This window comes from Microtus oregoni, unplaced genomic scaffold (assembly GCF_018167655.1).
Source record: "Microtus oregoni isolate MIOR12 unplaced genomic scaffold, Mior012 000002F_ref0000024, whole genome shotgun sequence".
Taxonomy (NCBI): domain Eukaryota; kingdom Metazoa; phylum Chordata; class Mammalia; order Rodentia; family Cricetidae; genus Microtus; species Microtus oregoni.
In genome coordinates this window covers 34,180,617-34,206,235 of record NW_024543061.1, presented here as the reverse complement: position 1 = coordinate 34,206,235, position 25,619 = coordinate 34,180,617, and the positions used below count along the sequence as shown (strand labels likewise).

At 43.2% G+C, this 25,619-nt stretch overlaps 1 long non-coding RNA gene and 1 pseudogene across 1 annotated transcript in view; both read right to left on the bottom strand.

The window, feature by feature from the left end:
- The window catches only part of LOC121437601, a 300,255-nt gene that overhangs the window by 37,848 nt on the left and 236,788 nt on the right, over positions 1-25,619 (bottom strand). The gene's annotated exons all lie outside the window — the stretch shown is intronic.
- LOC121443707 lies at positions 10,431-10,545 on the bottom strand (annotated as a pseudogene).

The window sequence follows — 25,619 nt, the reverse complement described above, 5'->3', positions numbered from 1 at the left end:
CGGTGGGGTGGGGGGAGGTAGAGGAAGCAGGAGGAGGGGAGGGAGTGGGACTGGGATTGGTATGTAAAATGAGAAATGTTTTGATAAAATAAATATTTTTTAAAAAGACCATTATTCATTCAAAAAACAAGTAGAAACAATGACGACAACAACAAACCTAACAGAATAGAATATAAAATTGAAATGGTTCTTTGTGAGTGGCTAGTCAATATGATATGATTCCACTCGTAAGCAACAGATTTCCAGACGAAACCAGTCTAAGTGAAAGCAATGAAAAGGAACACACGCAGCAATGATTGATAGCTCCAGCCAGGGCTAGATTTGGGTCTTTAAAGTGTCTCTAGGCCCCCTAGATGTGGGAGTGATTTCTTTCTAATTTGTTGCTTTCATTGGTTAATTAATAAAGAAACTGCATTGGCCCATTTGATAGGCCAACCCTTAGGTGGGTGGAGTAAACAGAACAGAATGCTGGGAGAAAGAAGCCGAGTCAGTGAGTCGCCATGATTCTCCCACTCCAGACAGATGCAGGTTAAGATCTTTCCTGGTAAGCCACCTCGTGGGCTACACAGATTATTGGAAATGGGTTAGATCAATATGTAAGAGCTAGCCAATAAGAGGCTGAAACTAATGGGCCAGGCAGTGTTTAAAAGAATACAGTTTCCATGTAATTATTTCGGGGCATAAACTAGCCATGCAGGCGGCTGGGTGCTGGGGACGCAGCCCGCCATTCTTCAACACCCGCCCACCTCCTATTCCTTCTAGAAAACTGGAAGCTGCTCCCTCCTGTGTTCTTCAGACTTCCTAATTCTGTCTTCTACAGCCCAGGAGATGAGAGCACCTTTCAATAGCTTCAACAGAAGATTTGTCCAAGTGGCTTTGCGATGCCCTGTCCCACACCTAAGGTAGAGTGGGTCCATGCAGTTCATGTAGATTGAGGGATTACGGAATAATCTGGGGAATTGGCATCCTACAGAAAGGGATGCAGGCCAAGCAAAACCATATACTCTGGACTGTTTTTGCTAGACTGTTTTTTTTTGTTGTTGTTGTTGTTTAGAATGACTTGTAACAATCCTGTATTAAATATTATAATTTATCACAACCCTATGAAAAGATTTAAGGTTTTGTTTTGAAAGGTATTTTGAAGCAGGGATGGGTCTAGCACCTCCAGGGTCCTACACTTTAATGTCTACAGTTGCCTTCTAAGTCGTTGGCTAGCAGCTCATGACATCAACAGTGGCTACTCCGGCCACATTTGGCCTTGCCATAGATAACGACCCTAAAAATAAAAGAGCACAGGCAGGGCCTATTGACGCTTCCCTGTGCAAATGAGGAAGCAGACAGTGCTTTGCCAACCATTCAATGCTCTGCCCCCACCCCTTCACATACTTTTTATGACACATATGTGTGGGTCTTTTTGCGAGACAAAGGAGGCAGGGTACCATATACATATCCATGGTTACTTAGCTGCTGGCAAGCCAAAGGAGACAGTGAGCAAATTCACTTCTCTTTCCGTGCTCCCAAATTCCCAATCTAAATATATCTTCTGACACTGATTTCACCATGCCTGGAATTATTAGGCGGTCAAATATGTCTTTCCTTTTCAAGGGGTCATTGTGACTGGTACCTGGTATCTGTGAATTACTCCTTCTTAGGGGACATAGAACAGGAGTGCTGTAAACTGTAAGTGACAGAGAATTGACATTGATCCAGGTTCCTGACCAATGCTTCTATGGAGGACAGACATCTCTGTTATGATTTCAGCTCAAGGGCTGGGCTCTTCTGTCTCTGCTCCTGAACCTGACCTTGCTAGATATTATAGAGCCAACATTCTTTGCCATTCAGGGATAATGTATTCTTAAAACTGATCCATTACAGCTATCCTCATGGCACAAGGCAATATGCTGTAGCTGCATCATGGGAATCCTGCCTCCAGGTATTGACAGTCTATGGAGTGTTTGCATTGCCTGGGTGGAGACAATACTTCAGCAAGTATCTCTATAGAGACACTGAGCCCAGCTCCTCCCAACAAGAAGAGGTCATCTCAAAGATGTGTCCTGCTTCATGAAGCCACTGCCTTGTGGAGAGCCTTTGAAGGGAAGGTAGTTTGTAAGGACTGGTTTCAGTTTGTGAGATGACTTGAGATCTTGGGAAGAAACGTCAAAGAACAGGATGAGTCCTCCTGGCTTGGTCTTCCAGAAACGCTTCAGGGAACTTCCCTCTGGAGGGGGCTCTGAAGCCCAGGCTCGTGGAGCAATGCAAGTGAGATCTGCTGCTCTGGGAAGCTGCTTCCTTAGCAAGCAATTTGGGGAAGAATATATTAAATTTCTGCCTCTATTAAAGAAGCAGATCATAGTGATGGAACACACCATCATCAATCCCAGTTCTGGAGAGGATGAGACTGGTGGGTCCCTTGGACACCCTGACCAGCCAACCTAGACAGTAGGAGACCCTGTCTGAAAAAGGACATAAATGGCACCAGAGGAGTGACATCTGAGGTTGGCCTCTACACACACACACACACACACAAAGGCATACACATAGACATGCAGACAGACAGACAGACACACACACAGAGGCATACACATGTAGATATACAGACATACTCACACCACACACACAGGCATACACATAGACATACAGACAGACAGACAGACACACACACAGGCATACACGTAGACATGGAGACAGACAGACACATACACACACAGGCATACACGTAGATACACACACATACACACACACTGACAACTTCTACCTGCAGCCTTCCTTGCCTGACTTTCTCTAATCACAGACTTGCCTTTTGTCTTGATCCTTCACATCCCTTCCTCTGTTCCTGAACTATTCAGTTGTCTTCTTATCATTGGGTCTTTGAGCTCACCATCTTCCGCTCCCCCATACACATCCCAGATGCCCTTTCTCCTGTTCTATCCTATCAAGGTAGGGTCAGCTAATATTTTTCTTCCTCCACGATGTCATTCTCCTTTAGTTTCTTCCTCCTCATTATTCTTTCTAAGGTCTTTGTTATGCTTACCACCTCTATAACTGTTTTTCTCTACAGGGATATTATTGGACTTTGACAGACTATAACTTTGTTAAGAAAGGGTTCTCATGGCTTTTATACCTATGCTTTCTAAGTACCATCCTGTGCTCATCATCCCCAGGGCTCAGTTAGGATACCATCCTCTGCCCGTGGCTGTGGAGAGAGGATTGCTGTTTCACAGACAGACAACATCAGAACCTGACTACGGTTGGAGTTTTGAAACCTCTTTCGTGTGGCAGCACCCCACACGCTATGATCTTCCAAGGCTATTTCCACTGAGCCTGAAATTTATGTGCTTGGTATTTGGTGGCATTTATGGGAATTCCTTTTGGAGTTTTACCAGCTATAGAATAATGCTGCCTCTGTGTGTCAAGCTAAATCAGGGCTTTTTAGAATTCGTGAGACTGCTCAGATGCATTGGGCATTCTGTTCTCCAATTTTTCTTTCTCAAATACTGCTTCTACCAGACCTCACTGTGATTCCTGTCTGAAACAGAAAAAGGCGAAGGGGACAGCGTGCCTCACAGGATTATGTCACTCTTCCATCAACATGTCAGTGCTCTGGTACAGTGACTCAAAGGCACCAGGACAAGCACCTGCCGTGACCGTCAGCACTGAGGCCATGCTTTCGGTGTTGTGCTAGGTAGGCTGGAAAGACCATGAAAGAGGCTGCCCATCAACCATGGCCGCTGAGCATTAGTGCTTTAGTAACCAGCTACCTGCTCCTTAGACAAGACATCCGTGAAGCACGTTCTTCACTGCAGTCCCGAGGAGCGGTTGTCCAAAAATTTAAATCATCTTTTTCATGCAACTTGATTTGGTTTTAATTTCCGGCCTAGCTTCCTGTCTCTCCTGCTGATACTTCTTATACATTCACCTTCCAGATAAAACTGCTTACATTAAATCCTTATCTTGAGATTTGCTTTTGCTGCCGCCTAATCTATGATTGCATTCTACAATTAAACATGCAAAATAAACTTAGATAGATGTGTTACGGTCATTCCCCCCCACCCCACCCCACCCCCGCGCCAAACCCTCCCTTCTATGACCTTTGACTTCTCTAATGGGCTAATATGCATTGTGAAATTCCAAGGCAGGGTTTGTGGCAGCATTCCCTTTAACTGTGGAATCTGAAGGATTATTACCCTCTCTAAAAGAAGCATGTGTAACCAGTGTACCTTAGAACAACACACACTTGAGCAATCATTTATCCCGGTCAAGGAAGTTCAGAAGTATGCTTCTGAAATCCTAGAAGTCAGGAGGCTGAGGCAAGAGGATTGTGAGTTCAAGGCCAATATTGAGACATTATCACAGCAGCAAGAAAAACAATAGCAATAGTAATGATAACCACTTATCCCGCTCCTGCACACATTCTTTCTTTGGTAGCAGTCCCCTGAGCTCGGAGTTTTGTGGTTCGGCAATTGGAAGGCAGGAGCAACCCTCCTATAGCAGTCTGCAAATTCGCTTGGCAAAAGTGGTCTTGGGTATACTACAGCTTCCAGTTTAAAAGCAACAGGACAGAAGAACCTTCCAGAGTCGCCCCTTTTCCCAAGCAAGCATCAGGCTGTAGGTGAACAGCCAATCTCGTCCCTTATGTTCATCTTGTCCTGTTGAACACCACAGGGTTAGAAGTGAGCTGATAGGAGCTGGTATATCGATGGTTCAAAGGTTGGGGATGGGAGGGTACTCACAAGCCAGCCCTTCACACCACCCAATGTGAGACAGATAGAGGCAGGGTCTGGTGGAACCTCAGCCCAGGACAGGAAGGCCAATGCAGAACTGAGTTGTGAAGATAACCAATCTCTACTTTCACTGTGGCGTGTCCCTTGTCAGGAGAGCTTATGTCCGGAGCACTAGACTTGAAGCAAGGACTCACCAAGGCCAGATGGACTGGGTCTGAATAAGCATGGGATAAAACAGAACTAGCTGAACATAGCAGACAATGAGGACTGCTGAGAAGTCAAGAACAATGGCACTGGGTTTTGATCCTACTGCACGTACTGGCTTTGTGGGAGCCTATGCAGTTTGGATGCTCACCTTACTAGACCTGGAAGGAGGTGGGAGGTCCTTGGACTTCCCACAGGGCAGGGAACCCTCACTGCTCTCTGGGCTGATGAGGGAGGGAGACTTTATTGGAAGAGGGGGGAAATGGGAGGCGGTGGCGGGGAGGAGGCAGAAATCTTTAATAAATAATTTTTTTAAAAAAAAAAGGATGTGAAGGGTGAGGAGGGGTGACTGTCAGTAGGGAGACTCGAGCCTGAGAGTAGGAAGAAATGAGACTTCAGGGGACCAGTTTCCAATGTCTGGAGATGACAGTGACACACAGTGGCGTAGACAGATGAGCGTGGGCCAGGTCAAGTTCCTGTATTTGCTTATAAACTCAGCTTCCCTCTTGCTCCTGCTCTGTAAAAGGGTAAAGGGATAGCAGCAGCTGCGATGTGGGCTATGTGAGGGGATGACTTGAAATTAACATTTGTAAAGGACTTAAGGACCATCCTGCCCTGAAGTTCACCTGCCACTTTCTTCAGGGACTACCAAGACTCAAAGTTGGCTCTTTCTGGTGGGTCCTTCCCAATTAGCAGTGCTGATATATGTTCCAGGTTGACTCTGTTGACTGTCTCTCATAAGATTCTGTGAATTATTAAGGGGTCCCTGTGCAAAATGATTTTGAAAATATCTAGAAATTAAACATGCAAAAAAGTAGTTATAATACTTTAGAAAGAAAATACATTCTTTAGATTTTTAATAATAATCATTATGACTATTTTTTTGAAATAGGTAGAACAGAATAGATTTAAAAAAAAAAACAAAATGGCCATGTGGTGACTTAATGTCATATTTATAACTCTCCCTCCCAGAACGTAAAAAACCTCCTAAAGTCCTAGGTGTTCCTCCTGGCCCAATATTTAGGAATTACTCATTTCCCTGGTTCTGGAAACGAAAATCATGTGTAAGACTCACCTCCTACCAGGAATTGACTTAAAAGACTATGAATCAAACTCGAGAAAGAGTCCAGCCAGTGTTGACACTCCTCTTTAAAGAGGAAGGGGCACTTCCTGCTTTTAATGGAACTCAATATGAAGTCTAGGAGTGGTCCACTTCCGGTCCTGGCAAGCATCCCACTGCTCAGAGCATTCGTAGACCCATTGGCTAGCAGCAGCTGCAAGTGCACTCACATGCAGGGGCACTCATGCTGGTGTAAACACCACACACACACACACACACACACACACACACACACACACACGCAGCAGCTACATTAGCTTCATTTCTTTACTTTGGCTCAAAGGCTTAAGGGATTTTCCTGAGTATTATGTTGAGAACTGGGCTTAGGTAACACCTTGGAATTATGAGAGAAATCATTTTGACACAGAGAGAAAGCATATGCACACAAGGTTCTTATTCACCCTTTGTATGTAGCCACAAACATACCACCAGGCTGTGGGTTCAAGCCCACTAAAAGTATGAAGAACAAAGGGCTAGTTACATGAGTCCTATAGGGTTTGAACATTCTTAAAAGCATCCATTCTCTATCCTCCCACCCCGTGTGTGTGTGTGTGTGTGTGTGTAGATATGCCACAAAATAGAGAGGGAGATCCGAGGACAGCAGATATGGGTTGTCACCTTTCACGTTGTTTGAGATAGCGTCATTGCCTAAGCTAGCCTCGCTGGTCCACAGGCCTTGGGGAATTCTCCCATTTTAGGCTCCCATCTCACCTGAGTGTTCTGGGATTGCAGACATATGTTGCTATGCCCAGATTTACATGGATTCTGGGGATCCGAACTCAGTTCCCTATGTTTGCCTGGCAAGTGCTCTTGAGCCCTGCTCGCTTGTCTCTTTGGTTTTTGTTTACACCCTCAGATCACAGAGTGTCTTAGACTGACAAATTCCATGAGCTGGAAAGTGTTTGGTGGGGGAAAAAAAAACTGCTGTGGTATTGAGTCAGAATGCTGATGCTGCACGAGGAACTTTTATGTGGATTAGGATGTTCCAACCAGAGACAGACAGACAGACAGACCGACAGACAGAGAACTGTCTCTTGCCAAATTCTCTCCCATCTCTCTCCTCCAAAAACCTGCAGTTTCCTGTATCATCCCGAAGCCTCTCAGGGGACAATCATTTATTTCGTCTACTTTGCTTCACATATTGCACAGACGTGCTCAGAGGAGGGAGAAAGCAGCCACTTCTCCAGCAGGCAGACTCTCGGCAAATATTTCTGAGGTAAATCAGGATTTATTTGAAGCTTCAGATGGAGGATGTGGACTCCAGATGGCACTTGTGTGAGTATGAACTTTTAAGTAAAACATGACTGACCTTGGAGTGTAAGGAGCGCGTTTTTGCAAATTATTAGACCATCTGTCACTTGAGGACATTTGAGTAATGCCTTCCATAGGAGATTGGAAGAAATTATATGCCTGTTTCTGAAGGTCTCATTTCTGAAAGAGTATGCGCATGAGACATTTCATCGATTTCAGCGGGCGGACCTCCAGGGTATCCAAAAGGTGTGCTGAAACCCTCAGGACCTCCTGATTCCCTTCAGTAGCCATGATCAATCAGTGCATTAAAACAATAAACAAATAGAATATTTCCATGTGTCGGTGCAGAAGGGTATTTCCAATGGTCGGCTCAGTGCCGAACTCTGATGTTCCCTGACTTGCTGGCGTTCTATTTGGAAGGATCTGAGGCCCTTTTGAGATAGAGTTGAAAGATACAGTCTGAGGACTTCAAAATCAGCAGACATGTTTCTTAAGGCCTGGGCTTATACTCAATAGCATCATCTTTCCTGTGTTCTGTCTGTGATAACCCCATCTTCATTTCTTTCCTGGATGAGGTTTTTTTGTTTTTTTTTTTTGTTTTTTTTTTTTTTTTGTGTGTGTGTGTGTGTGTGTGTGTGTGTGTGTGTGCAAGATTCTCCTGGGCAAATCTCATTCAGCCAGGCAGGCATCACTTGGTTCTCTAGATGGCAGTCCCACTGCGATCCTGTGAGCAAGGAGCTGTCTCTCTGGGCTGTGAGGACCTGCAAGATGGTGTTAATCATCTCTGTACCTCACCGATATAGGATGGAGCCTGAAGCAGCTGTGATGGAATGAACTAGAAAACGAAGAGTGGTCTAAGACACTAATGCTGTTCTTGTTCATGGATTGTGTAACACACACACACACACACACACACATGCACACACGCATGTGTACAAGCATGCAAACATATACTCAAAGAAGAGCAACGAGATGTATCTTAATGGTTACCTGAAAATGGTTTGAAATAAAATCCAAACATCACCTGGCACAGTTTTTAAATGTCTGTACTGGGAAGAGGTACAGTGATATTAGTATAGGTGTACTATGAGATTATATTTTATGAATCTTTTTCGGTTATTTATTTATTTATTTATTATGGGTGGGGGCATATACATTCCTCAACATAAATGTGGAGGTCAAGGGACACTTTTCTTTTCTCTTTCTTTCATTCATTCATTCATTCATTTATTTATTTTTGAGACAGGGTTTCTCTGTGTAGCTTTGGTGCCTATTTTGCTAGCTCTTGTAGATATGACTGGTCTTGAACTCACAAAGATATACCTGACTCTGCCACCCAAGTGCTGGAACTAAAGGTGTATACCACCACCTCGCGGACAGGGGACACTTTTCAATTATACTTTCTCTTTCCAAGGACCAAACTAAGGCTTTCTGGCTTCAAGGCTCTTTTACTGACTGAGTCATCTTGCCAGGCCCTTATGTAAATTTTTTATGAACAGCTAATGTAGTGGTCCAACGTGTCGTTTTTATGGGTCAGAGAAGCTGGGTTGGATCATGTGACCTTATACAAATAACTTGTGCTGTCTCCAAATTCCAACATCATTGCTGTAAACTGGGGGATAACTTTATCGCATCAACTTATTATTTTGGTTAAATCAGTGTAAGTGAACTTGCTTACTTTGGCCCATGGCACAGAGTCAGTTCTCAACAAATATTAGCTATTTTCATTATCAAGCAATAATCTGCACTGGCATTTGGGAGCCAAATAGGTTTCAAATGAAAATGCATAGCTTTGCTCAGCTTAGCAAACCTTCTCACTGATGCTCATTGTGTTGTGTAGTATGCTGGGTGCAGGATGCTCAGGAAGGATGATGGATGCTCCTCTCTCAAAGTCTCAAAATACATCATGGAAAACCAAAACATAAGCAAGTCATTCAAACATGGTGTCTATGTATGATTTCTAGAGTCATAAACAAGGTGCTGTGACAGACATGGCAAACGGATTGTTTGCTAATCAAGGCTAAGACTGGCTGCTGTGGAATGCTGTTAAAAAGAGACCTGTGATCAATTAGTAATTTCTGTTGGCTATAAAAGTCAGGCAACTTAAGGGTTCTAGTACCACGCACACATCTATCGAGAAACAGAGTGCAGGAGAGACAACCAAACAGAATAGATGTTTCCATTATATGACCGTTCATATTCTTGGGGCAAATACAGAATGGTAAAGGGATAAAGAAAGGCTTGATAAAGTTAGTTTGATCAGTGATTCATCATGGATTGGAAAGCCACTAGAAGTGGCTCAGAAGTTTTTAGAAGGGAATGTAAACTGAGTTTTTTGCAGGACAGGCACAGAAGTAAAACAGTAAATCTTTGGTTGTAGTCATATAGTTGTTGCAATTGGTCTACCTCATTGGAAAGGCCTTAGTTATATAAGGATGAGTTTGTTTGTTGCTTCTGATTCATTGAACCTGAGTTCTGTTTATGTTTTTCTTATAATATAAGCATTTATAAGGAACCAATCAAGTTAAGCTTTACTTATTCTTGCATAAGTGATTAAGGTTGAGCCAAGAGTCTAGCTCCATGGTAGAGCTCGTGCTTAGCATGTTCAAAGCCCTTGGTCCAATCCAACGAAAACAACAATAGAGCCAACAACAAAATTAAACAAGTTTGAGCCTAGCGTGCATTTTCCACCTAGAGAGTCTTCAGACTTGTTTACATTTGAATTTTCTTTAGCAGGGATCATATCTAAAGCGATCCTGGGTCTGTTTTATTTCTTATTTGCTTGCTTGAGCCAGCTAACTAGAGCTAGGTAGGCCCTGGTATGTTGCCCATACTCATCTTGAACTCACAGGGCTCAAGAAAATTCTCCTTCCCCTCCTGCCTTCTGAATAACTGGAGATACAAAAGCGTGCCACCATGCTCACCTGCGGGGTTGAACTGGCACTTGTTGCCTTTGTTTTGTACAAGTTACTAAGTATTTCTGAACCTCATCGGTCACCAAGGTAACACGGAGATGCTTATTGTGTGGATTACATGCAAATACCTGGCAACGGGCTTGGCTCTCCGAAGGTGCTCAATAAATGATATTAATCATTGCCACAGTGACCAAGGACTACCTAAACCACCTTGCACTCATGATGTGGCCACCTTATTTTCTGCTCACTCAAATCAAAGACTCAACCCCATCTGATATTAAACTAATAAGAACAGATAATATACTTTATTTTAGCAAAAATGCCAAGAAGGGATTCAACTCCATTCGAAATTCAGGAAAATAGCTCTGCTGGTTTTTTTTCCTTATCAAAACTACAGCTCCCTCTTTTACCATCGTCCTCAGTTGCCTCCCAGAAATTGAAGACACCACCATGTTGGCTGGAGGGCTTATAGTACCAAAAGGAGCCTTATAAGCTGCCAAAGGAGAAATCTTACCCAGCTGTGACACCCACGAAACCTAAGGACCAGAATGACAAGCTATTCTGAAAGGCGAGTTAGCAGCACTTATATGCTAGGGTAACAAAAGTCATCTAATTGGATGTAAGGACTGCTCAGTAGGATGGAATCCATGCCTAGTGCTGAAACCTTGAACTACCCTTAACTGGTGAGGCTAGGAACTCAAGAGGAGAACCACAACCGCTACTTCCCAAACCACTGTAATTTATAATTCCATTCTAAGCACTTATACCCAGAGATCAGTGTAGCATCAAAGAAGCAGACAAAAACAATTACAGGAAGACATGACCGGTCACAATCCAGAGAACTGACTGTGGGGGTCCCCAGCTCCATTTGTTCTATCTTCAACAGAACCTCTGCACTTGAGTATCATAGAACCGCTCTGAAGAGCAGGCAGAAGGATTGGTTGTAGGAACCAGGAGACCAGGTCATGTAGAAGACATGGAGGCTGCACCCAGGAAATCTCATCCTAAACAAGACCTGAACAATGATGACACCTTTGATGAACAAACACAGATGGGAAAAATCTCATAAAACCCTACCTTTAGAAGAGCTATAAACAATAGGTGCTAAGTGTAGGAGAAAAAGTCTCTCCAAAGAAGAACCCCCTGATAGATTATCTAATTCCAAGTGGTCAGCCCTAATCACATCCATATGAGAATTATTAAATGGGCTCATCAGGTTGTATTTCTGAATATGTGTGTGAATATATATACATGCATATAATGTGATAATTAAAGAACATGAGGTTATTGGATTTAAGAAGGAATGGAGGGGACAAGGAAGACCTGGAAGGAGGAGAAGGAGAAAGAGAAGGAAAATTGTATAAATATGGTATTTGGACATGAAATTATCCAAAACTTAATTAATTAAAAAATAATTGGTTTCAAAAGAGACCTAGAGAGAGAATTGAGAAAACCTACCTACTTTCTAGTAAAAAGGTCAGTGGCGCAAACGGTTCTCATTTTCAATTACTCTCTTTAAAAAAAAAAAAAATGCATCTTGTCTTTTTTTCTAAGCAAACTGTAAAAATCAGAATTGTATTATACATGGGTTCTATAGATCTCAAGCACACACAGTGAGTGTTTAATAAGTGATAATGATGAAAAGAACCCAGTAAAATATAAAGAGTATTAAAATTGTTTCATTCAGGCTATGAGAAATAGGAAAAGCCCAACTTCAAATCTGTAATGCTACCTTGTCGCTAACAAGCTTTCAGTCATATGATCATTCCTCTTAAATATAATATGCAAGAGAACCAACTCATATATTTGGCATGCATATCAACCTGTTAGAAATAATTCTTTTTTATCTTTTGTGTCGTGCAGATAACCTTGCATTACATAGCTGTACAAATGGCTCCCAACTTAGCATGGCCTAACTCCTTTCAGCTTTATGATGGAGTCAAAACTACACTCAGTAGGAGTGAATGACTCATTTAGATCACTTCCAGGACTGTAGTTCTTTCTGTGATTTTGGGCACTGATAGTGAGTCTCATCTCCCAGGCAGCCACATGACTGGAGAGATTTTGGGATATTGTGTTTTTTGAGTTTCATAATTTCTGAAAGACGCCCATGTGCAAATACACACACACACACACACACACACACTATAAAGTGGATTTTTTGTGTTAGGTGGTGTTGGCAAATGAAGTAGCCAGGACACAGATTAAATAGGTACACTAGACTAGACCTTAAATAGGTACATTAGACTGGACCTTAAATAGGTACACTAGACTAGACCTTAAATAGGTACACTAGACTAGACCTTAAATAGGTATACTAGACTAATCAATGATGTTCAGTAATTTAGAAGTAACAAATGCATTTTCACCATATGGAATGTTCAGCTTCTCATGGGGTTACTAGAGGCTGCAATCCCACTGTCAATCAGGAGTGTCTGTATATAGACCCGGAGCCCACACCACATGCTTGATTCTAGCAAGGTTTGAGATGGTTAAATCTTGAACATTTGAGCATAATTCTTTAACATACTTTGATTTTCTTCTGAAAGTTATAGGTGATGGCTGTGGGGATAGGTCAGTCTGGTAAGTGTTTGCCACTCAAGCCTGAGGACTAGGGTTCAGTCCCCACCCAGACGTGGTGATCCATGGTGCTTATAAACCTGATACTAAGGAAGTAGGAACAAACAGATCCTTGGGGCTCCCTGACAAAGAAACTCTCGTGCTCAGTAAATTCTAGGCCAATGAGAGACCCTATGTCAACAAGGCTGTGGTGATTCCTTGAGGAGCACCTAAGACTGTCCTCTGCCCTCCACATACATAGGTATACATATATTTTCCTGTGTACCCCCCCCCACACACACATCACAATTATAGATCATGAAGTCAGGGCTACATTAAATTCAAAGACTCAAAACTCAGTGCTTCTGATTCCAAATGCCATGACCCCTGCTGTACACTCCAAAAGAAACAAGTGTAGTTTTAACGTTTATAAAATCAAAAATTCATAAAGTTTGTTTCAAGGCCTTAAAATGTGTCTGTCTAGCCCTTGCTATACTTGTTCAGTTTATTCAGATTTTCCTATCTAAAGCTTGATTGACTCAGAGCACACCTAGTATGACTTACAAATTCTGAACCTGTTAGTGCCTTTAGAGTCTAGCAAAATGCTGACACATAGTCACCTTGTAAGTCATGGCTATAAAAACGAATAATCAACTGATTGAAATCAGTGCCGCACATCCGACTATGCAAATATCCAGTTAATCAGTGTCAGTAATTCTTATGTTTAGATGCTTTTGACCACTAGATTGTTTCACAACCACCTTGGGAATTTAGTTCATCTTTATCAGGACATAATCAGCTCTATGGTTGTGAAATACTGTGTCCTAAGTCGTGACTGGCACTGCAATAATTGTGATGTGTATATCATTTCCTTTTTGGTAAAGTAGACAATAGAAACTTAATTAGGAAGGTAGTTTACCCACTGCCAAAAGACATATTTTTTCTCTGTAATACAAGCTTCATCACTTAATTTCAAAACTTATGTCTGCCATAAAAGGAAACTTGGGGCCATTATGTGATCCTTAGAGATTCTACACAAATACAATCAACAATTGCCTTGTTAAATTATAGAACCAAAAAGTCAGCTGACAATACATCTATCACAAGATCTAGCTATACCATTCCTGGGTATATACCCCAAACCAAAGGACTTACATCTTGCTACGAGATCTCTTTTCATTCATGTTCATTGCTGCTCTATTCATAGTAGCTGGAAATTGGAAACAGACTAGATTTCCATTAAATGATGAATGGATAATGAAAATGTGATAATTTACACAATAGAATATTATTTAATGGTTAAGAAAAATAAAATTACAAAATTCCCAGGCAAATGGATGGAGCTAGAAATAATCCTGAATGAGGTGACCCAGAAAGACAAATCTCTCATGTTTCCTCTCACATGTGGAGTCTAGTTTTTATACTTTTTGAATTCCATTCAGAATACCCACAATATTTAGTTATAAAGGGACCATGGGAGAGATGAGAGTCTCCCAAGGAAAAGGAACTAGAATATAATGTTATGAAGGAAAATGGAAGAAATTAGAATAAGAACGAGATGAGGTCAGGATGGGAGGGCAGGGTAGAGGAGGGACTGTGAGGAGAGATAACCACCACTAACAGCCTTTTTAAAAAGGCATATGGGGAAATATTACTGTAGAAGCTCCCTAAACCACATAACACATATAAAAGGAGTTTAAATTGAATTACCATAAAATGACAATAAATACCCCAACTGGGTACCATATGCTATCAATTAAAACCCCCAGTTCCAGGAACAGGTTACATTTTTTTAGACTCGTTGGCCAAGGAGATTTCAGCGACACTCCCTCCACCCACAAACATCACAGGCTGTTGCCAGTGCTATTAGTTACCATCTCAAACTTGATGACAAGTCCCTATTGCTAAAGGCAACACATCCTTATGGCAGAGAACATGGAGAAATCTAGATTTTCCTCAATAACTGGAATGTTCACCCCTACTGCCTAGTATTCATAGTGGAATACTATTCATAGTTCATGCCACCAAAGGAGATGAGTAATCATCAATGTTATCCAGCTACGAATCCTGGGAGCTACAACAACCTGCCTGCAAGAGAGGCCCACTAGTGCAATAGTGGCATGAACATATGGAAGTAACCAACCACTTGTTAAAAATCAGATTTCAGGACCATTCCGTGAGATAGAAGCTACAGATGACAGTCTCAATAAAGCCAAAACCCTAAGGTTATGTAGGTCAGACGCCCTAGGGGAAAAATGTACTACTTGTATTCTAGTAAATGAACATAGCAACAAAAAGAAAGACTACTTATGACATATTACTACACCTACAGATCACCGTATCGCTCAACCCTCATCAGAGATGCTTCTTGCAGTAGACAGTAATTAAACTTGTCAAATATGTAGAGAATAAGAGACTTTAGAATGTTCAGTCCTAAATGGGATGTCTGTGTCACACCCCTCCATTCAAGGTTCAAGCATCTTTGCAAAAGTAGGGGCAGAGAGATAGCAAGTCTGAAGAGATGGATGTTTTACACCACACAACAGAGCAGATACACACATGAATTCACTGTGCTTGTGACAATATGCACAAGACCTGTGTAGGTTCAAGCTAGACAAAGTTCCAGCACGGTGGAAGGGAAGTGAGCAGGAAGTCCTATCCCTAATCAAGGAGCTATTAGGAACTGATAGCTGCTGAGAGAGGGAAAACCAGTTTTCTTCACTGGAGTGAGCTCAGGAGCAGTGGGCCATCTCAAAATGGACTCTGTTTTCTTTTCTTCTCTTTTGGAAGAAAGAGAGAGAGAGAGAGAGAGAGAGAGAGAGAGAGAGAGAGAATAGTATGTTAGGGAAGCAGGAATACAGGAGACGTTCAGGAGGCCTTGGGAGAGGGGAATGAATATGATTGAAATAATTTGCATGAAATCCTCAAAGGATAAATGAAAACATTAAAGAAAATCAGTAAATTTAAACAACAAAAACATCTTAGGGTTTGTTCTTTTTTAATTTTACTGCTAATACGTGTGTGTGTGTGTGTGTGTGTGTGTGTGTGTGTGGTGTGCGTGTTAGTGTAGATACAAACATGCCAAGATGCATGTGTGGAAATTATGGCACAACTTTCAGGAGTCAGTTATCTCCTGGTACTGTATGGGTTTAGGGACAGAACTTGGTCACAGAGTTTCATGGCATTTGCCAGCTTTTACTGGCTGAGCTGACTCATTGGTGCTAAACAAAGTGTCTTTGTACAGAGCTCACTGCACCTCCTCAGTTCCTTCATGTAATTAGAAAACATATAGACAATATACACTACCTAATTAGAAGCATACATGACCAGGTCTACAATGTGAATTAATAGGCATTTAAATATTAAATCTCTCTCTCTTTCTCTCTTTCTCTCTCTCTCTCTCTCTCTCTCTCTCTCTCTCTCTCACACACACACACACACACACACAAACACAAACACATGTACACATGTATGTACGTGTCTGCACATGGATCTGCTTACATGTTAACACACTGTACAAGCATACTTGCATGCACACAAGCATACACATGCACTATGCACACATACACACAGTCATTTTCCTTATCTCATTTTTACTTCAGGAAAAACAGCAAAATCATTCTATACCTACTATTAATGTGAAAAGTGGTTCTTTTCCATTCAAAGACTATGATTATAGTGGTTATGTGGCATAGTTTGGGAATTAACCCTATCTGGTTTCTATCTATACCATTTTCAGATAACCAGATGTCACAGAGATTATAATGCAATGCTCTGAAAAGCCCCTCTGTGGAATGTGACCCCAGCTAAGATGGAGTAAGCATGTTCCACCTGGTTTCCCCCACTGAATGTAACTGCAAACCTCAGACAGAAGACAGGCAGCATGCATAAGAAACAGCATGCCATGTATGATCTAGACATGAAGTTTTCTGGGTCTACTAATCTGGTTCCTATAGCAAATGAGTCCTGAACTAGTTAGTGTTTGAGGCACAGAGGGAGCCAGCCCAGCAGAATCTGCCCCACTAGTCTGAGCTACAAGGAGAGCTCTAAGAGACAAAGAAAATAACAGAATGTATTATGAGTTCCTTTTCTTCCTTTTCCATTGTGGTCTAGAAGCCATAATTCCAGGCAGTGGCAAGCACCGTAGAGTCATGCAGAGGGAAGAGAATCTGCTGGCTGAACACTGCAAGTGGGCTCCGGGGAGATGAGAAAGGGAAGGTTCCAGGGACTTTCTTTTTATTCCTCTGTCCATTTCCTGATTGCCCTGGCAGCAGTTGCAGTTGTGAGTACAGGGAAGACAAAGTCTTTGTTTCCTAGTGAAAGGACCAGCACAGTGTAGCATTCCCTGTCAATCAAAGAACATCCAGTAGAGATAATGTGTTTTATGCAGTCCACATATCTGAGCTATTCCAACAGCAAAAGTATTAGTTGATGTATCATTTTACACACACAAATATAGTGCATTTGATTTCGTATGGATGTAATACACACATATATACTTTTATGTGCATATGTATGCGTATACTCACACACATGTCTGTGTGTACTAAGGCCTCTGATACTCTAGTTCTACGTGACTTTTGAGCAAACAAAACGTGACAAGTTAAAACTGAGATGTGCTCTCGGGATAAAGTCCATATTAGATTTTAAAATGCATTTTGAAATGGATTCTTCAATGTCAGTACCTCTGATTACTCTTTTCTTAGTCAAATCACTAGAAGATGTACAATGAGTTCTAATCACGTTGCGATATCGTGCTGCTATAGGAGTCAGTATTTCACTGTAAGACCTTTGGGGAGATGCTGATTCAGGCTAGGGCCTTGGGGAACAGTGCCACTGAGTGTCGTGGATCCTTGAGGGCATGGGTACAGTTGGAAGGGGGGGGGCTGCTTTCCCATTGATCAGATAGGAGCTGACCTGGGAAACCCTATAACAATGATTCTCAATCTGGAATCCACACATACACTCGGGGCTGCGTATCAGATATCCTACATATCAGATATTTAGCTTGTGATTCATAACAGTAGTGAAATTACAGTATGAACCACCACAACAAGAAGAACTGTATTAAAGGACCGCAGCAATAGGAAGGCTGAGAACCACTGACCTAAAGGGAGGGAAGTCGGTAGATTCCTAAGACCTCTGGTGCGAGGCTGCCGAAGTTTGCTCTTACCAACAGACTTAGGAAGGCTGGGGGGTCCTATGGAGCTGACTTGCTCTTCAAAGCCAGGACCCAACAAAGAGAGTCTGCAGAGGTAGTAGGTGACCCCCCACAGCTAAGGAGTATCTATTCATTAGCATAACACAAAGCCTTGCAGATAAAAATCTGGCCTAGAAGCTGTCTGGTCCCAATTTACTGATATTTTTTTTCTCTAGGAAACAGTCTTGATGGAGGAAGGGCTGGTTTAGGTGACTGTCTTCCCATCCCCAATTTTGCTGAACTAAGTGTTAAAAAGAATAACCCTGGCTTGGATTTATTTAACAGCTTATAATGTTTCTGAGACTGTACTGGGGGCTCTCTCACACATACTCTAGGGGAACACAGGTCTGCAGATACGAGTAATTTTCTTTTCTAATAAGGGGAGAAAAGCTCAGAGCAATATACATATTCAATCAACTGCACAGCCGTAGGGTCTGATTGGAGGATGGTAGGCTGGCTCCTCAAGAGCTGCCCCACTGTAACCTCAGCAGTGGGTTGGTTTCTCAACTACTGCAGCCTTCAGCATCCTTGGCTGCCCCCAAAGGGCTCACAGAAACAAGGATGTTGTTTCCAGCCTGCCAGAATCAAGGACCTGTGTTGCCACTGAGATCTGTGAGCTTACGTCACATCCCAGGGAGTACTTTGGGTCAGGTATGCTACTTCAGAAAGGTGAGCAAGGAGATCTGCTCCTGCCCAGCTTTGGGTGAATGGAGTCTTGTTCTAGCACTATGGAAGTTTCTTTTGCCCGGGACAATGGCTGAATTTACTAAATCACAATTCAGGCGCACGGAGACCCACCCTGAGGAACGAGCGCTATGCCCACACATTCTCAGCTTCTGCTCAGTCCCCATGGCTTTGACAGTCTGGAACTGGTCTATTTCCCTCATAAGGTTGGAGGAGTACAAAGCACAAAACAGCCACCCAACGTGGACTGCTTTAAATAGATTCCAATTTTCATGTCCACCTGACTCTACCTCCAGCCCATAACAAATATAAAAATGTATCTGCTTCTTGAATCAAGTCCCTAGGAAGTAAAACAATAAATGAAGCTTGGAAGCAGAGTAGGAAGGAGGCATCACCACTAAGTGTGTCTAAGGAGGAAAGGGGAGTGGTGAGGCACAGCCTGAAGTCATTAGGAGCCACGGAAACCGAAGTGTGGGAACAGCCTCCAGACGTGAGGGTGCTCCAGAGGCTTCCTGAAGGACGCGCAGAACTATTGAACTCTGTTTTCCAAACCATAGGTCATGATCTTCAGATCAGGAAATTATTTTCATGAATCATGACCAGAAATATTTTTTATCATAAAGCTTAATCAAATAGAATGTAGAATACCGTATATATTACTGTTTCACAGCATAGAGCTTATTTCTCTATGTAACTGTAATCCGAGAGTTGAAAATACATTGCTCTGGGCTCTGATTCCCGAGAGGATGCTACTCTCTAAATTCAGCACACCCTGCTGACAATCTTTCCCAGTGTTAGTAACGGGAGCTGGAGTACAATACTCTCATCCCAAAAGGCACCTTTCTCCTTTCTCCTGTCTCTTCCTACAGAGAACAAACCTCAGCAGAGTATTTTGTCAATGAAGATAAGAGCTAATACACACATGATCCACATTCAATCTTCCTCGCACTGCCTTTTCAACTGATAGCTGCCACTACATGCACCCATGTGAAGAATCGGGGTCAGGCTTGATGACATTATTGATAGGCACTTTCTTGCAAGTTGGTTAGGATGAGATTTGAACCCTCTCTTTCTTGGGCACACGAGTGTGGTGTGCACGTGTGTGGGGTGTGTCTGCACGTGGGGGTGTGGTGTGCATGCGTGAGTATGAAGTGTGTGATACATGTGTGTGGTGTGCAGGTGTATGACAGGTGTGATGCGGGTGTACGTGTGTGTGTGTGCATGTGGAGGCTTACAATACCTGTTTTCCTTGATGACTTTCACTTTGTTGAGTCATGGTCTCTTGAGGAACCCACACTCACTGACTGCAGCTAGATTAGCTCCAGGCCCCGCTCAGTTTCTGCTTCCTTGGTCCTGGTTTTACAGGTGGCCGCCACCTCCCTTCTGCTCTTGATGCTAGCGAAAACTGCCCAGTGCCGTCAAAATTGTTCCTGGGCCAAGTTTAAAGTGGGGCAGCACGGATATGCAAGTGTTAGTAGCGTTGCCAGTCAGACTATGCAGCCTGGGTTCTGTCTTTGGATCTGTCAACTCCTGTTTCAGAAGACTGGAGTTTTGCATTTCCTGGTTCCAGATCAAGCCTTACTCTCTTGTCTAGACTCTGCATTCTCAGATCCTCAGCAGGGTGGGGCCACTTTCACAGTCGATCACCGTGCGGCATCCCAACACCACATCTTACCAGACGCCCTGTACTGCTTTTCAAGTTCTCTCTACAGTCTCGTCTCTTCTGGTTTGCCTCAAATGCAAGCTACATCAACCGCCTGTTCCCGTGTTTCAGTGGCTTCTCTTTGCCGGTACATAGAGACAGTCTTTGCCAGGGCAGCTTCATAGCACTGTGGTCTACCCACCTTCTCCTTCTCAGATTTCTTCCCTCCCCAAATGTAATTACGTATTTATTCTGTCACTTTTGGCATCATTTCAGCAAAAATTACTAATGAGTATCATAAAGGTTTCTTTACACTTTCAAATGAAACTTTTTGGTTGGCAAAGAAATGAATTTCATTATATTAATATTCTTTCTCTCTTGTTTTTATTAGATTTTGATGATTTCATACAATGTATTTTTTATCTTATTCATCTTCCTCCCCAACCCCTCCCAGACCCATCCCTCTTCCCTACCCAGCTGGTTTTATGTCCTCTCTCTTTTTTATAGACTCGTCAAATTCAAGTTATACTATCTATATTCTTGTTCATGTGGCCATCCACTGGAGTGTGGGCCTCTTACTGAGGTCTACGCTGTGAAAGCAAGCTGCCTCTCCTCTCCCTGCTGCTGCCACTTCTCAGCTAGGGGCTCAGATTTCTTGGTATTATAATATTTGCCGTGGTCCTTCCTGGGATCTTGACACAAGCTGTGCTTTCTCCTGGCATCGCTCGTTTTATTGAGTGCACTAGAAGAGGTCCCCAGCTTTCCAGGCAGGTGACTTACTATGCTGTCTCAGGGCACCCTGGGGCTTTTGCTTCACAGTGTTGTTCTTATTTGATGTCTGTCTTCCTCACTGGACTATGCGCCCTGGTAGGACGAGCAGAGTGTGCATGTGCTTTCTGTCCCAGAGTCTAGAACTGTGCTCAGTTCACAGTATGGAGGCAGACTTTTCATCGTGAACTTTTTTGACTTCTTTAGAAGCAGGTGTGTGAAAGCCCCAGGTGCTCCCGTTTGTCCTGGAGTCTGGGATCAGTGGGGAATACCCAAAGGCAAATCTCCAAGGGATTAAAGAGCCAGGCTGAGGAGCAGGGAGAAACTTAGCATATCAACCTTGTTGCCTCAATGCCTTGGTGTTTATAGTTTCTCCTTTATTTGGTTTGGACACAGGAATCCCTCTATCCCTTTTAGAGTCTGTCATTTCCTTGTTTAGAAATTTAATTAAGTCTGCTCCTAACTTGCTACAAACAGAGAAAGAGAGAGAGAGAGAGAGAGAGAGAGAGAGAGAGAGAGAAGTGTCTGCTTTATGGCACTGGGGGAAATGTTAGCTGTGCGCAGTGAGGTGACACTGGAGGATTTACTGTGTGTAATTCCACGGCAGAGCACACGTGCTGGTAGCCTAATCCCAAATTTCAAGCTGTTCCCTGGGCTTTGTGTTTTCTAAGGGATGTAAGGATAAGCCGTAGCAAAAACAGAAATCAGACTTATCCATAAACAAAGAAAATTATCTTCTTCTGGCCCCTTATTCCAGCGATGGATGGACCACGCTGTGGGAATGCTAGCGGTTATCAGCGGTAGTAACAACAACTGTCTGGAGCACCAGCCTTGATTGAGCTTCTCTTTTATAGTCAAGGGTTTTGGCTACCCTGTCTTATTTAACTTCTACATCGACCAGGGAGGAAGCTGCAGCAGAGAGAAGCCAGGCTCCTTCCTGGAGACCACACATGAAGCAACAGGTGGTAAAAGGATTCTGAGCGAGGCAGATGATCTTTCTGTCTCATCCCCCTTGACCACCGTTTTATCTGCCCCCTTTAGTCTTTCATCATTCCTCCCATAAATCTTTTATTTCAGGAATTTATTGTATTATGGCCACTGGGGAATCAAAGGATGATAACTTCCTAGGGGCTCGCTCCCTGGAAAAGCTGACCGCCCTGGAGAGATGTAGACTCACCAATTCCCTTGTTGACATCTTTTCTCTTTCCTCTCCTTTTCGTCTTTCTAAATGAATTAACGAATTCATTTTGTTAAGAAGAATATTACCCATAGTCCAAGCTGGCCTAGAATTCATTATGCATCCCAAACTGGCTTTGAATTGAAGGCCACTGTCTTTTCTCAGCCTCCCAGGTGCTGGGATTACAGGCATGTGCCCCCATGCCTGGATTCTTGCTGACCCTGACTGAGCACTTCTGTGATCAGGCTTGTGATACTGTATCGGGCCTCAGAACTATTGTGTTACCAAGTCGATGGTCTTACCTGACACCTTTTAGAAATGAGAAAATGAAAGCGTAAGGAAAAATATCTTACCGATGGATTCGGGGAGGCACCTAAGAGTTAGTCAATTCTAAGGTCATTTACTCAGGCCGGATGAAAGAGGGCCTCAGGGTCACCTGACTCAGTCACACGCCCCTACACAGCACCACCCATGGCGATATGGAGAATGCACAGGCAGGGGGACCTTCAGAGCATTGTAAGAGCACTAGGTAGGATGCACGTGACTTACAGCAGAGAAACCGGAGATGGTTTCTTGGTGAAGTCTAGTGCTGAGAAAAGGTAAAAGTATAGAGTTTTTGTGGTCACTTTGCGCTTTGCATTACAAGAGCTATACTCACAATCTGGCAGGGACTTCCACCAAGTACCAGTTCCTTGGCTTTCCCACTTAACAGTCTGTCTTCTTAGAGTGCTAAGGATCAAGTCACAGGCCTTGCACACACTAGAAATGTACTCTCCCACTGAGAGTACATCCAGCATCCTTTCCCTGGATGTTCTGATGCCATAGGTCAGGGCCAGATTCCCAACACAACACACCTGCATCATCTGCATTTGTAACAAGCTCTCAATGCAGTTCTTGAGTTCCTGTTCACTGTGACATCACTGAACCTCAAGTGAATAGAGAAGGTATAGAATTCTTTCCAACATCGCAGGTCTCCAAGCTAAGGTTTCCCAGTGCATGCCGTAAACCATTCGGCTTCAAAAAGGATCAACTGTCTTGTTCTTTGGAAAGCTAACCCGTGGAGAAGTTAGACTTTCTAGGTTGTCTTGTCTCCATCACGACGAATCAACTTAAAGCCATAGAGAGTGTGTAAATGGGTGGGCTGGTTGTGTTCCAGTAACATTGGAAGAGGTGGAGTAAGCACTAATAACTTTATTAAGCACTTGCTGATTGTCTACTGCCATAGGAAAGCTTTGATCTAAATTTGTAATTCTCAACCGGAATGAGTTCGCTAAGTAGGGTGTGGTGGAGTCCTTTATAATCACTGTGACAGGAAGAGGCTGTGAAGACCCATTGGTGGAAGCCAGCAGTGCTGCCAGGTACCTACAGGACAAGACAGCGCTACATGTCCACAGGGACAGAGACAAGAAGCTTGTCTGATTTCTGCCGTGCTGTAAAGTTACAGGGTGAGGAGTATGCTTAAGAAAACATTAAAACAAAACAAAACAAAAGGACCAGGGCAGTAAGAAATTTAATCTTGTTGCCTCCAGGCTCCCCACAGTGAGAAACTGTGCACACACTGCTAAGAACTGGAGTACAGTTACTCACGGCAACGGCAAACAACATCAGTGGCCACTCAAAGCTTCTGACACCACATGCTCCTGCCGTGGTTTTCATAGCACCCTTCCCTCCTGTCCCTTCTTCCCTTTGGTCCTCATCACCTTTTGTCTACTGCTGATGCATTAGGTAACTGTTTTAGAATGTTGACCAGGCCACAAAACATATCTACAATGACCACTGAAATACTTTTTATTAAAGCCTTGCATTCCATCTGATGACAGCCTGGCCACTTACAATGAATTACCTTTGTGACATTAGACCAGTGATTTTAATCTACAGGTCTTGGTTTCACCATCTGGAATGGGAACAATACTTAATTCAGTCAGTTCCACTCAGACAGAAGCCATAGGCTCACGATTGTGCCTGGAGAGTTGGGGGGATCCCAGGAATGCAAAACCTCCCAGGGAGAATATGTTGAGGTGATGGGATCTTGGAGGAGGAGGAGGAGGAGGAGGAGGAGGCAAATTCCTTGTTTTTATAAGCCAGCCCAGATCCAGTTTCGCCAGCAGCTAGAAGAATGTTGCAAAGTATGGAAGTGGGTTTCAGGGGGTCTGGACAGTATCACCAAAGGACAGTCGTTAGCTCTTATGCGTGGTCGGGGATAAAATGAGCCAGAAGGACATGAGTGGCGGCACATTAGGAAGGGAAAAGATGCTAGGTCTGCCTCCAAGAAGACAGTGAAGATGACCATGATCAAGATGCCTTGAGGACATCATCAGGGCCTCTGCTCTCGGGACAACTCATTCTCCTGTCTGTTAATTAGGAAATGTGAAGCCTGGGTGCTTCATTTTTTATCACGGCTAAGTTGAGCGATCCATTTGAGACAGTGCATGAATAAGGAGGCTGTTTCTGGAAACACGATGCCCCCGTGGATTCTCATGAAACCCTGAAAGCAGTGCTCAGAAAATAAAAGCAACCAAATAGCAGGAGTCTTTCAAATGGCACTTCCTAGCTGTAGCGTCTGGGGATGGCTTGAAGCTCCCAGCCACAAGAGGTTAGGCGGTCCTCACTGCCTTTCATCTTTTGCTCTTCTTGGTGACATCAGCTCCTTTGTTCTCCTTCCATCTATACCACTCTGACAGTTCAATTATTTCACAGAGAGAGGAGAGTTGCTTCTGGAATTGGAAATGACAAAAGAGAAGCCACAATCGTGATGAAACTTTCTTCTCAGGATCTCATAGTCGCGTGGAAATGAGCAACGGCTAAGCCCGATGTGCTTGCTCTTCACAGACACCAGGAATTAAAGAGTAAGGAAAAACTAATGAAAGACACGGCTCTTATTCACTTATCCCCTCTCCCCAACATTAACACAGGAAGGAAAGTGTGGGTCAGAGTCTGAAGACACCCAGGAGGGTGCTGAGTAGGGAACTGTAGGTACATCCCTGGGAGCTTCACGGGGATTGCCCAACTCGCCAATGGCTGAACCACATACTTCTTCAGTTAAGTCATAGCAAGGACTATGTCCTTTCATGAAGGGTGTTTTTGTCACATCCTAATTTGTTGTGCCAGAGTCTCCTCTTTGCTTTTCTTATGGCTACTTTCAACACTGCTTTTAGGAAGATGATAAAGAGAGTGAAAGACATATTTGTAATAGAGAAAACCTGAGGTTCTTGTCTTGGCTCTACCCTTGGTTAACCGGATGCATTTGAACCGATGGATTCGCCTCTCTGGGATTTAATTTTCTTAATCTTCCAATGAGGAGATTTTATTGATCTCAATGGCTTCTTGGGAGAAATGAAGGAAATGATGCGTGCCAGGTGCTTAGGCTCTTTAAAGTGG